General features: G+C 43.9%; 1 long non-coding RNA gene across 1 annotated transcript; it reads left to right on the top strand.

The window, feature by feature from the left end:
• Positions 1 to 9,183: 9,183 nt before the first annotated feature.
• On the top strand, positions 9,184 to 10,437 carry LOC146656642 (uncharacterized). The gene is made up of 4 exons (XR_014914202.1): positions 9,184 to 9,555; positions 9,699 to 9,754; positions 9,886 to 9,923; positions 10,360 to 10,437. It is a non-coding gene; the product is annotated as an uncharacterized LOC146656642 (long non-coding RNA).
• Positions 10,438 to 12,998: the final 2,561 nt, after the last annotated feature.

The raw sequence follows: 12,998 nt of genomic DNA, 5'->3' as shown, positions 1-12,998 counted from the left end.
ACCAAACATTATAATACAGATTTATAATTTGCATGTTTTTCCGAAATTCAGGCGCACCGAGTCAAAGTCAAAGTCAAAGCTGCTGAAGTCAAAGTAAACTTTATACCATACCAACTTTATTTCTAAAGCACTTTAACATAAAACCAGAGTTTCACAAAGTGCTGTACATGTTAATAGCATACGTAAAGAAAATTAAAATGAGATAAAATAGATACAATAAATTGAAACATGTTAAAAGAAATTGAGTCAACCCCTCTAATCAATGCCAAAGGCTTCAGCGAATAAATATGTTTTAAGAAGACTTTTAAATTCAGAGAGAGAAGAGGCCTGCCTAACATGCAAGGGCAGATCATTCCACAACTTTGGAGCAGCTACAGCAAAAGCACGATCACCTTTAAATTTATACTTAGTTTTCGGTACCTTAAGGAGCTGCTGATTGGCGGACCTAAGGGAACGGGCAGGTGTATATGGTTGTAGTAGCTCCGAGAGGTAGGGGGGGGCCAGGCCATTAAGAGATTTAAAAGCAAATAAGAGAATTTTAAAAACAATCCTAAAATGTACAGGTAGCCAGTGGAGTGAAATTAAAATAGGGGTAATGTGCTCAAACTTTTTTGTTCCAGTTAAAAGACGTGCTGCAGCATTTTGCACAACCTGCAGGCGCCTAATGGTCGCATCACTAACCCCAAAATAAAGTGCGTTACAATAATCCAGCCTAGAAGTAACAAAGGCATGGATTACTGTCTGAAAATGCTGTTTCGATAAGATAGGCTTTATTTTGGCTAATTCCCTCAAATGAAAAAAGCTAGATCTTACAACAGCTCTGACCTGGCTTTCAAGTTTAAGATTTGCCTCTATTTTAACTCCCAGATTAGTGATGACTGGTTTAACATACTGTGCCAGTGAACCAAGATCTATAATAGTGGCCTCAGAAGCGCCACCAAAAACCATCACTTCTGTTTTCTGTTCATTAAAATGTAAAAAGTTCAAAGCCATCCAAGTCCTTATTTCATCAAGGCATCTGAGCAGCGGGTCTACTGAGAAGCCATTTATCTTTTTAAGTGGGAAATAAATCTGGGAGTCATCGGCGTAGCAGTGGAAAGAAATCCCATGTTTCCTGAAAATAGACCCAAGGGGTAGGAGACAGAGGCGGAGCCAGACATTTGAAACACCCGGGGCTTAGCCCAAAAGGATAGTATGCATGTGGGATTTTTTTTTCCCTTGGGGGGGGGGGGGGGGGGGGGGGGGGTAGAAATGACTGAAAGATTAATTGGCTCTGTTTTGAGTTTTGTTCAAAAAAGAATGACTTCATATAGGGAAAAATATATATATCACATGTGCAGAACACCTTAAACTAGTTTTTTAATTAAGCAGCAAGGCATAACAAAATCAGGGCTGTATCAAGACACGAGGACTAAACCCCAATTCAACCAGACCAAGAACTGATCCAGAATTAAAACAGGACTACAACAGTTCAAAATCAGGACTACTTGGGACTTAACCAAGACAGAATCAGAATCAGAACTAGATGATAGTAGCACTAAAAATCATCATAGACCTGCACTACATTTATTTTTTAATTTTACCAAAGTACAATATTTAGATTGAGAAAGGTTTATATAATTATTTAGCCTTGTTGTGCAAACAAGCCTTCATAACTTAATAAATATAGAATTTGAAAAATAACAAACCTAAAAAGAAACACTAGGTATGAGATACATGAGTACCTATGATACGGTGATACTTTTGGTAAACAACCATTTGACTAACATGTGTGTCTCACCTGCTCTTGTTCATCTCTGTTCTGTCCTCATTCTCCATCTCCCTCTCTGTTCCTCTCTCCCTCTTTGTGCTGACAATCATCAAATATACAGATATTTACAAACTCTTCAGATCAAAACAAACACTTTTTTAATTGTAACATCAAATCAGACTAAATGTTTATTTTTTTAGATTGATAAATATAAAAAACATATTTGTTAACTTTAAGAGTAAAGAGAGAAATCGTCTGTATTTCTTAATTGCAAATGGCACCAAATTGTATTCAAAATTGAGCCACACTTATGGAGCTCCACAGTTCTTTTCCTGGTGTTTTGGTTGACATCTCTTGATTTTCCCATGTCACAGAAACAGGCTCTGTGTTTTGCCTTATATGCATCCACAGCTGTGCCACCTGTTTACTCACATGGACTCTACTAACCTATCAGAAGCTTCTTCAGCTCAGAATGGAATCGTCTGGAGTTTTCTTATTAATTAACAATAAACTTAGTGTACATGTACTCCTAAATTTGATGAAAGTGATAAAAAACAGAAAGCTCTGTCTCTCTTTATTGTGACATTTAACTAATTCAAAAGATATTTCAATATTTATCTAAAACAAAAGTTTACTCTAAATTGATGTTGTGCAGTAAAAATGTTTTATGTTTTCTCCCTAAAGTGTAAATATCTGGTTACAAATGTGAATATCCTGCTGTGTACTGAAATTCCTCTTGTTTTGCATACAAATATACTGAACAACATACAAAGCATAATATATAAAATAACATTTACCTGAGTTTTTTCTTTGAAAGAAGCCTCTAATGTCCATTCTTATATTTCAGTACATAACTGAAACCGATTTAGTCGGGGAGGGTAAGAACTGAAAATATGAAATAAACACACGTAAGCTAAGACTCTAAAAAATAGCATTTGTTCGGCTTTTCATTTCGCCATTTGTTGATTCACTTGAAGAGCAAGTAACGTAATATTGGTCAAGTGATCAGTTTGATATCAATCTTTCGTGATGCACCGTCATATTTACATTATTTGTACGGTACGAATGATTTGCTTTGGTACCTGGTCAAACTTAAGCTCTCCTTAGTATGGCTGGCTCCGTCTCTCCAACAGCGCACTCACGGGCAGCAGCTCCCCCCGCCCCCTCGCTCAGTCGCTTAGTGCCTGAGCTTGGATCATATCAATATCAGGGGGGGATTCACGCACAGTCGTAAATTCCCACAGTGTGCACTATGTGCTTCGAATATTGTGTGTACTTTTTGTTTTATACAGTTGTCAGCCAGGCATCTAACTATGAAAAAATTGCACTCCAAAATACCCCGGGCTTCTGACAAAACAACCCGGGCTTAAGCCCAGTAAGCCACCCCCACGCTCCGCCCCTGGTAGGAGATATAGAGAGAAAAGTCCAGTATATAGAGAGACGAGACAACGAGGCTCCTGTTACAGCAGTGCAAGTAAACAAACAATATATATAAGAAGAGTAAGAAAATAAATATACACTTTAGGACCAGGGGTAAAGGGATCAATAACAATTTAAAATTTACAGTTTGATGATTTAAAGTCTCACACACACCCATCAAAAGGGGAGGGGGCCGGCTGCTTCCAAATAGAGCACATTTCATTCATAATGTTGTAAATCCAAGCCCATTATGTGTTCATGATTTGAATCCTGGGTTGTGTGAAATCTCAGAAATGAACCCTAGACAAAGTGAATCTGTGAACTAAGGTGTAGGTCTGTTAGGTTATGTTGTGGTGATCCTTGGGTTGGGGGATTTGTGTTCATACTGGAGTGCAAAATTAAAACCAATGGAAGATGGACAAGAAAAGTTCGGACCGATACGGTATCGGTCCAATACTGACGTAAAATACTGAATCGGATATTGGAGATGCTCACGTGATAGAGCGGCTGAGTGTATTTGTAGCCTCGCTACCAAACCAGCATTTCATCTGGGATGAAGTTATCTCAGAGAGAAGTAAAGCAAGTGTGTAAGTTCATCTCTGAATGTTTGTAAAGCATTCCCACGTTAAGCTTAACAACCGATATATGGAGCGAGTGCCTCTCCTTGCTGCTACTTCAATCATGAAACTGATTAATGATCAGCTGATCGGCTTTTCTGTCGGAGTCCGTCTCTCTTGTTTGTTTTTGGCCCACTTCGCTCCAGAAAGAGGAAACCAGCGGCTGAACAACAGCAGCACGTTTAAGCTTGATAAGCTGTTGTTAGAATGTATTTAATATTACTTTCTACACCAGGATCTTTTTCTACGTAGCTGACGGCTGGTAACTGTGCAGGGGCGGATCTAGCAAAGTGTAGCCAGGGGGGCTGATAGGGCATGAACAGGGAAAAGGGGGCACAAAAACATACTTTTCTTTCTTATTCTCATTTAAAATGTCTAGCTTTTAATAAATAATTATCTGAATCTTACACCCAATGTTTTAATCTTATGTAAAATATATAGAAGTCCATTACTGTATATGGTAACTGTTAAGTCTAATATACGCTAGTACAGCGGTCCCCAACCTTTTTTGCGCCACCGACCGGTTTATGCCCGACAATATTTTCATGGACCGGCCTTTAAGGTGTCGCGGATAAATACAACAAAATAAAACTAGTACCGGTACCGAAAAAAAGACAATTTATTCATAACACACGTGAAAAGACCCAGGAAGACCGAGTAAACGATAAAAACTATAACAAAATAACGCTGAAAACCAATAAAAACCCTGAAAACTATACATTTCACACCTGAACCTCAACTCTCGCGGCCCGGTACCAAACGACTCACGGACCGGGCCTGGGGGTTGGGGACCGCTGCCCTAGTAAGCTATACTACTTTTTCCTTTGGGAAGGTACCATCTCTGCAGTCTGCAGTTCTGTTGAAGAAAGATGTTGAATCTATTTAATTATTCTTGAAAAATAATTTATTTCTGTGCATTTTTTCTGTGGGACCAATTCCTTCTGGAGATTATCCGGTTGTTCAGTGATGACGAGACGAATCCTACTTCCGGGTCTAAAGTAGTCTGCGTTTAATATGGCTTTTGTGTTGTTAACATGTTTAACGTTATGTATTTTCTTCTATTTGATCTCAAAAAGCTCCTAAAACAATCAGTGATCACTGTTGACCTCCCTCGGCTTTTATTACCACTAATCATTCATTTAAGCTCAGTTTTTAAAACCTTAGGATGTAACTACAGCCCATCCCATGCAGCAGTATATGAATGACTAACCTCATATGTGGATGGATTATCTCAGTTGTTCTCCTGGCTGAAGTTTGGTCCTTTTACAGCATCCTGCCATGCGATTACATTTGTTCCTGACCACCGAGAACACTCATGTTAACTTTTATCGAGTGGAAAAAAAGTTAGCTTGTTTATATTATGCTAACATAGCTGTGTCGCTAGCGGTCACGTAGCACATCATTATATACCAGCTAGCCCAACTTCAGTAATCCTACAAACGTCACTGCTGTTTAGTTTTCTGTCTTCATTTATGCTGGAAGTGTAATCCAGTATAATCTGGCCACTGTCATGGCACAGTGGCCCGTGGAAATGGGATGGACTCAAGTGCAGATTCAAAACCGGAGGCCAGGGGTGAGGTGTAACGAAAAGAGATTTTATTTTACAATGCTCAGAGGCTAACAGAAAGTGCAGACTAGAATCAATGAACATAAACTAGATGTCTGAGGCGAGAGAAAATACTGTGATGATAACTAGATGGCAGGGATAACTGGGTGCAGGTACTGGGCAGGGGAAACTGTGGCGGGCCAGGGCACTGAAACAGAGGAGAGAGCAGTCAGGGGAATCCCACAGAGGGTTGTGAGTGAATCTAAGGATAGTACACAGAGCTGTCTTACAAGCTTGCAGGTGGGGTTGCGTGGAGGGGGGAGGCAGGAGAGGTCCAGGTGGGTGCTGTATGCAATGCAGGGAGGCAGGCAGGAGAGAATGGCAGTTCCAAAACGGAGAGGGATTACCGGCGGCAGCAAACTGGTATCCAGGAGAACTTGGTAGGTGGGTTTCACAGGCTGACGAGAAAAACAGAGATACGGTTAATACACACGATGAGTCACCAAGGAACGGATATGAGGCCGAGAACTGACTAAAGTTGGCAGATAATCTGGCGAAGACCAGTTGAGTGCGCCGGTCATAAATACTGCTGGTACGATTGCCATCAGGTGAGGAACAACAAAGACTCCACCCAGTGGGGAGGAGCCGATGCTGTGGAAAACCACCCAGACCACGACAGGAAGTGATAGCAGAGCTGTACGTTTTAATTTGTTTCCAAAACCCCGCAGTCAGGACATGCTATATTGTATTTAGATAGAAGCTAGCGAGCTAACTCCCTGCTAACTTCTAACTCCGTTAAATGTCATAAATTCCGTTTTCATGGATGCCTGGATGTTAAACTCAATTGTTACACCTGGTAGAGCAGAACGCTGATCATTTTATTAAAGATGAAAGACTTTAGACAGTTTTTCAACTCTCAGTAATGCCATAGTGATCGTTTGATATATGGACCTGCAGCGGAGTTTAAACCCAGACACGGCTAGTAACGTCAGACTGAACAATCGGATTGGGGATCAGGCCTGTCTGCCCTTGTGTGTCATCCAACAGCAGCAGGTTTATTTGTGCAGCCAGGTGCTCATGGAGTGCAGTTAGCTTCTTTAGCCACTGGGCAGAAATCATACCAGGGCCTGGTGCTGTCTAACACTTCATGCTCGAGGCTCTTTCTTGGATGTCTGTCACTGTGATGGTCACTGGAGCTAGTTCAGGGAGGTCGCTGTAATGTGCTCTTATCTCCACTAGCCACTGGACATTGTTGTTATGTGTTGTGTCTTTTTCCATGTGCTATTCCAGTATTGCTCTGCAGCATAACTAATCAAGGATTCAGGGTCACCTGACCAAGCTGGTTCCACAGAAGAGGGACCTGAAAACTGAAGGCTCTGCCTCCCATTCTACTTTTAAATACTTTAGGAACAACAAGTAAGCCTGCAGTGCAAGAAGGAAGTGCTCTAATGGGGTGATATGGTACTATAAGGTTATTGAAATAAGATGGGGTCTGATTGTTTAAGACCTTGTATGTGAGGAGCAGGATTTTGAATCCAATTCTGGATTTAACAGGGAGCCAATGAAGGAAGCCAATATAGGAGAAATATTGAAGGGCATTTCCTGGTCAAAAATGACTCCAAGGTTCCTCACAGTGTTACTGGAGGCCAAGGTAATGCCATCCAGAGTAAGAATCTGGTTAGATACCATATTTCTAAGATTTTCTGGGCCAAGTACAATAACCTCAGTTTTATTTGCATTTAGAAGCAGAAAGTTAGAGGTCTTCCAGGTATTTATGTCTTTAAGACATTCCTGCAGTTTAAACAATTGCTGTGTGTTATCTGGCTTCATGGATTCATAAAATTGTGTGTCATCTGCATAGCAGTGAAAATATATGATATGCCTTTTGATTATACTGCCTAAGGGAAGCGTGTATAATGTAAACAGAATTGGCACAGAACCCTGTGGAATGCCATAATAAACCCTAGTGTGTGAAGAGGACTCTTCATTTACATAAATATATTGTAGATGTGATACAAACCACTGCAGCGCAGTACCTGTAATCCCTACAGCACGCTCTAATCGTACTAATAAAATATTATGGTCGACAGTATCGAAAGCTGCACTGAGGTCTAGCAGGACAAGTACACACCGAGTCCACTGTAAGAGGCAACATTTGTAACCTTCACTAAAGCCGTTTCTGTGCTGTGAGTTCTGAAACCTGACTAGATCTCATTTACAGTGGGGGCAGGCTCAATTACAGTGCATATGAAAAAATAGCTATTTACAAAATCTTTAAGCAAGGAAAATCTACAGTATTTGTTTGCAAAGTCCATTGTTTTTTTTGTTTTTTGCCTGTCCCGTTTGGCTCTTTTGTCATCAGAATTGTTGTCTAAAGGCAAAGAAAGATGCCCAACGGATTTACTTTACCAAATTGACCATCCCAGCCTTGCCGTAATGGTCCATTTGATTCACCTTTTATTGTTTATTTTATTTTCACTTACTGAATACGGGACAGACTTGACTGGGGGAAAGAAGGGGAGAAAGAAAGAGGGAAGGAAAAACAGCTGAGAAGAGGGACGGGGGAGAAGGGCAAAAAACAAAAACCAACAGAATGAGCAGGAAAAAAAAGAAAAGAAAAAAAATGCATATATCAATCACCTGGATCACCTGCTGAGAAAGAAAAAAGAAAACAAGCAGAAGAGAACAAGAGTAATAGAGTAAAAAACATCACAATGATATATGGGAATATGACAGTAAATACTAAATGTTAAACATTATTGTGCAGCACATAAGATCAACAGAACACAGTGTGCTTTGAGGTAGGAGCCAAAAAGGGTGTAGTTTGTGGGTGTGATCACCCGTGTGTACACCTGTGAGCATGGACGCGCTTGTTTTTTTTTTTTTTTTTTTTAAAAGGTTCCTTCATGTAATGATCTGCTAGAGGGTGTGGGGGGGGGGCCACAGCCCCGTCCTCCAGGGCATGAAGCAGGTATGGAGGAGATCAAAACTCCAGACATCAAGAGGCCCCCAGAATACAAGAGACCAAGGAAGACCAACAGAGGGGCAGCCGCGCCACTGTCCCAGAAAGAGCTGAGGAGAGTCCCAGATGAGGGCTCACTCAGCAGCCGCGGAGCAGAAGCCAGGGGGAGTTGGCAGCCAGCCGTGCCTGAGTGACCGAGCCCCAGGCCGAGAGGCCGGGGGCACCCCACCTCCAAAGTGGCCCGAGCGAGCCCCAGGCTCCAGGCCCCGATAAGCGGCCGCCAAGGAGTGAGCCGGTGTGTACCCGGACGCCCATCCCCGGACACAAAGAACCACCAACGCACCGATGTCTGAGGGAGTCCGCCACCGGCAGGGGAAGTGGTGGTCGGGGGGAGATGTAACACACCCAAAGAAAGATTCTAGGTCTGACCAACCGTCTCTGTCGTGGGCAAAAAGATGACAGTCAATAAAATTCTAAAAGATAATTTATTGACAAAAAAATATATCAAGAGATAAAAGATAAAACAGTCCAGTGTCCCATTTATGAATTGTATAAAAAACACACAGTCCCAAGGCCAGAGCCAGCTATGCCACACGGCCAGTTGCACTCCACGTGTTGCCTGTAACAGGGTTAGAAGTTGTCCTTGGAGACCCACCACCCTGCAAGCATATAGCCAGTGGTCACTCCAGCCTCTGCAACTCTGCTACCTTTAGGCTGTGGCATATAATAGGCCCTGGCCTGCACAGAGAGACAAAACGACACTTTCACTATAGAATTCATAGCACAAAATCCATTCATCCCAAACATATCTGATTTCATCACATTACATACCTGCACAGAGAGACAAAACGACACAGCAGTGTTTGTAGTGTGGGCTAGTGATGGGACGTTCTGTATCGAGGCTTCGGAGCGTGTGTCGAGTAATGGAGGGGGCGTTTCCGCGAAGCGCGTATCGAGGCTTGCTTCATTTATGGGAGGAGCTGAAAATGATGACGTCCGAAGCCTCGCTGCCCGGCTGTACCACGTGACTGGTTCATGAAGTGGTTCGAACTTTGCCGCGAGATATGACAGCGATATAAACCCCTCAGACTTCATTCAAAATGTGGGTGTTTGATGGAGAGTTGCGGTTAGAGAGAGTTTGGAGACCGTTTGGAGGTTTATGAGAGTGAGGAGAGAAAGTCAGGAGAGAATGGAGCCAGCTAAGAAGAGGAGGATGTCCTCCCCTGTGTGGGAACATTTTGATTTTATTCCTCCCAACAAGGTATGTAAATTTCTACAGAAGATGTATTTTCATGATACTGATGGTGCAATACAATTTATGTTGAGCTGTCTTGACTTTTGTACAAGGTGAAGTGTTTGCTATGTGCCAGGGAGCTGGGATATAACAACAACATCCATGCTTAGGCACTACAGAGCTTTGCATGAGAATAAGAGGAACACCGATTGTGGAGCAAGACCAGGTGAGCCATCAAATGTCATGATAATATAGCATGCAGTAATGTTACTAAATGATATAACAATATTATACAACTGTTATAAGTTACGTGTGTGATATTTATATTTGTGCTTTGTCTTTATTGTCTTTCCTCAGGAGAACAATCTCAAATAGATGAAGACCTGGTCAGCATGGTGATTGAGGACTCCCAGCCATTTAGCATTGTGGAGGACAAAGGATTCAAAAGATTTGTTAAATCATTAAATCCTAGCTATGTTCTCCCCACTAAAAAGGTCATAAAAGCAGTGAAAATTTAGTTTTTACAGAATAAAATGTGAACAGGCAGGACTGAGGCTCAAAGCCTCAGTGTGTAGCTGTCCATACCTCAACGTTACAAAAGCACAACTACTGTCCACACCCCAACCACACCTCACCTCACAGTAAATGATCATTTCCATTTCAAGCATTTCCAAATAATAATTTTCCACACTGCCACTATAAATATACACAGTATACTGCCATCACTACAATATACATGTTTTACACACTCCTTTTGTTGTTGACATTTACAGGCTGTGTGCAAAATGCCACACTCTTCAAATTCATGCCAGCTATTATTTTTACGTCCAGTAGGTGTCCTGCTAGAGCAAATGAAGCTTCATGAAGCTTCGCGTTGGGGTGAACCAATTGGATGAAAAGCTTCAGTGCTTCATGGGGCTTCATCTGCCCATCACTAGTGTGGGCTATAAGTAGACCAGTGTATCAGTGCAATCAAGTACACCTGCCTCTAATTAGTCCAACCCCATTCCAGCCATTGGCTCACCAAAAATGTGACACACACACAAAACCACTCCCAACCCAGTGCAACTTCACACAATAATATGGAGCTGAATTAACACAGGCACATTAGTCTACCATGTTACAGGAGATAGGCCTCCAAACCTTGGAGGGCCTGAGATGTCCTCAGAGAGGTGGCGTCTGACACCCAACCTGACATATAGACACAGACATACAGGCACACACAGATACACCATATATAAAAATAAACACATCTAACCCTCACTTGATGCTACTCCAGTGTTGTTTACGTCCTGTTTGTAAATTAATTACTGTGCTGTTTACAGTCAGGATTGCACATGATGGGCTTCGGCCTAAAACTTCTGATACAGTTTAGTTGTTGTTGTTTTTTTTTACCTGGCCAACAGCCTGTATCCACAGGCTGTGAGGCTCCTGAACTCTCTGCCCCCCTCTCACGGACAATAACCATATCCAACTTCTTAATAGCACTGAACTGGTCTGGTGCATCATATCTTTATTCTCTTTCCCCCTCCTGCCTCTTTCTTAAATAGATAACTATTATATCTGACATCATATCTCACAGTACAATAATATTGAATGGGTTGCATTGTTATACTTTGTCATGTTTCTCAGGTCTTTGTCTGAATTTCTTATGAACATTACTTGTCATGTTCTTATGTTGTTGCTAAGGATTGTCTTATTGCACTGGAGTCACACTGGGTTAAATATTTACACTTGGGTTTTAAGGGGTATTTATTATTTTCTTCATTATTTTATTTACGGGTTGTACGGAAGCCCCAAACGCAATTTCATTGTTCTCTGACAATGACAATAAATACTTAAATAAAATAAAAATAAATAAAATAAACAAACATCCATTCCCACCCTCATGCTCTCATATGCACTTACTCCACACTCAACCAACGTGGAGACAGACATGAAGAGACGCTGTACACACGATCACACTCCCCAAGCGTACTCTACGAACCGGGTCTAGGTACCCTTGCCCCTGGAGGGGGGAACTGCACCCAGACCCAGGTGGTGTTACCCTTTTCCCTGCGGTGGGGGGAGGCAGACCGCCCCGACTCCGCAGCAGCAGGAAGGCCCCACACTCCAGACCGCAGTCGGAAGGCCAACTCCTCCACCTAGCCCCCCCGCTCCAGCAGGCCGCAGAGAACGGGGGTGAGAGACGACTCCAAGGTGCATTTAAAACCCAGGAGGGCATGGAGCTACCTGCCAGAGAGCAGCAGGTAAGCGCATAGTCCCTCCTGCTAGCCCTCAATGTCTACGTGTATTTAAAATTGAGAGGTGGGCAACAACGCCAGGGGTGAGGTGTACACCCTGATGGTAATTTGGATTCCGTGTATCGTGCCCACCCCCAAGATCCTATATGTATGTGTAATGAGAGTGTGAGTAATGTGAATGTCTAAGTTGTGGGATAAAATTGAGGCAGAGGCAGCCAGAAGGGGACAGGGGGGGGGGGGGGGGGTAGCCTCCTCTGCACCCTGGTGACATACCCCTACTCCAAGGTCCTGCATGTGTGGGTGGTTGTGGTGGAGCGGGAAGAGGGAGGCAGCTGGAGATGGGGAGGGAAGGAAGGGAGGGGCAAGTGACCCCTCCCTGGGGCCAGCTCCCCCGCTGACCCCAGTAGGCACCCCCATACTCCGCGACCCGCCAGGGAAAGGGGGCCCAGGCCCATCCAGACCGGGGCCCAGTGCAGCAGCGCCGCCCGGCCCCACAGAGCCCGGGACAGTCCACCCAACCCCACCACAGAGAAAACTGCACCCACCCCACCATCCACTCATCTTCCAGACTACATAAGACAATAAACACACAGGCTGAGATCTTCCTCCACCTCTCCTGTATCTCCCCCTCCTGCAGAGAGAGTTCCTGAAGAGAGGAAAGTTCCTGCAAGATGTGACAATCTCCCCCACCACTTGAAGAGCCCCCCAGGTGGCTCGATGCACCGGCGGCACCCTGCTCCAGGGATGGGCCCCCATGCACCCACCCGCCAACAACCCCGGCAACACACCAACCAGGACTCAAGCCCCCGAGGCCCGGCCCGGGCCCCAGCCCAGAGACGGAGCGCCCCCAGAACCTCACGCCCATCCCGGACCCACCCAGGGGCAGCCAGGCTACCAGGTCAGTAACCCACGTCCGTCAGCACAGACCCTCCCCTAGCCCCGCTGCACGCAGCCGCGAGGAAACAGTCACCTGAGAGCCAACAGAGCCCCTAACCGGACATGACCGCTACCCCGGGTTGAGCCCCCCAAGGAAGATGCCTCCGGGGAACCCCCCGACGCCCTAAGCCTGTCCCTACCCCCACACCAATCACAACAGTGAAGGCGGGACCAAACTATGACCCCCCCCACCCCCACTAGGTGATGGAGCCCAGAGCAATTGATCTGATGTGGTGGCAGAGGCTGTATCAAGACTAATGTAATCTAATAGATAATTTCTATATTGGTTAG

Source organism: Rhamphochromis longiceps, linkage group LG12 (assembly GCF_057381845.1).
Source record: "Rhamphochromis longiceps isolate RC_006_pf linkage group LG12, R_longiceps_female_GT1.1, whole genome shotgun sequence".
NCBI classification, from domain to species: domain Eukaryota; kingdom Metazoa; phylum Chordata; class Actinopteri; order Cichliformes; family Cichlidae; genus Rhamphochromis; species Rhamphochromis longiceps.
The sequence above is the reverse complement of the archived record's forward strand: the minus strand, read 5'-3'. Positions and strand labels throughout refer to the sequence as shown.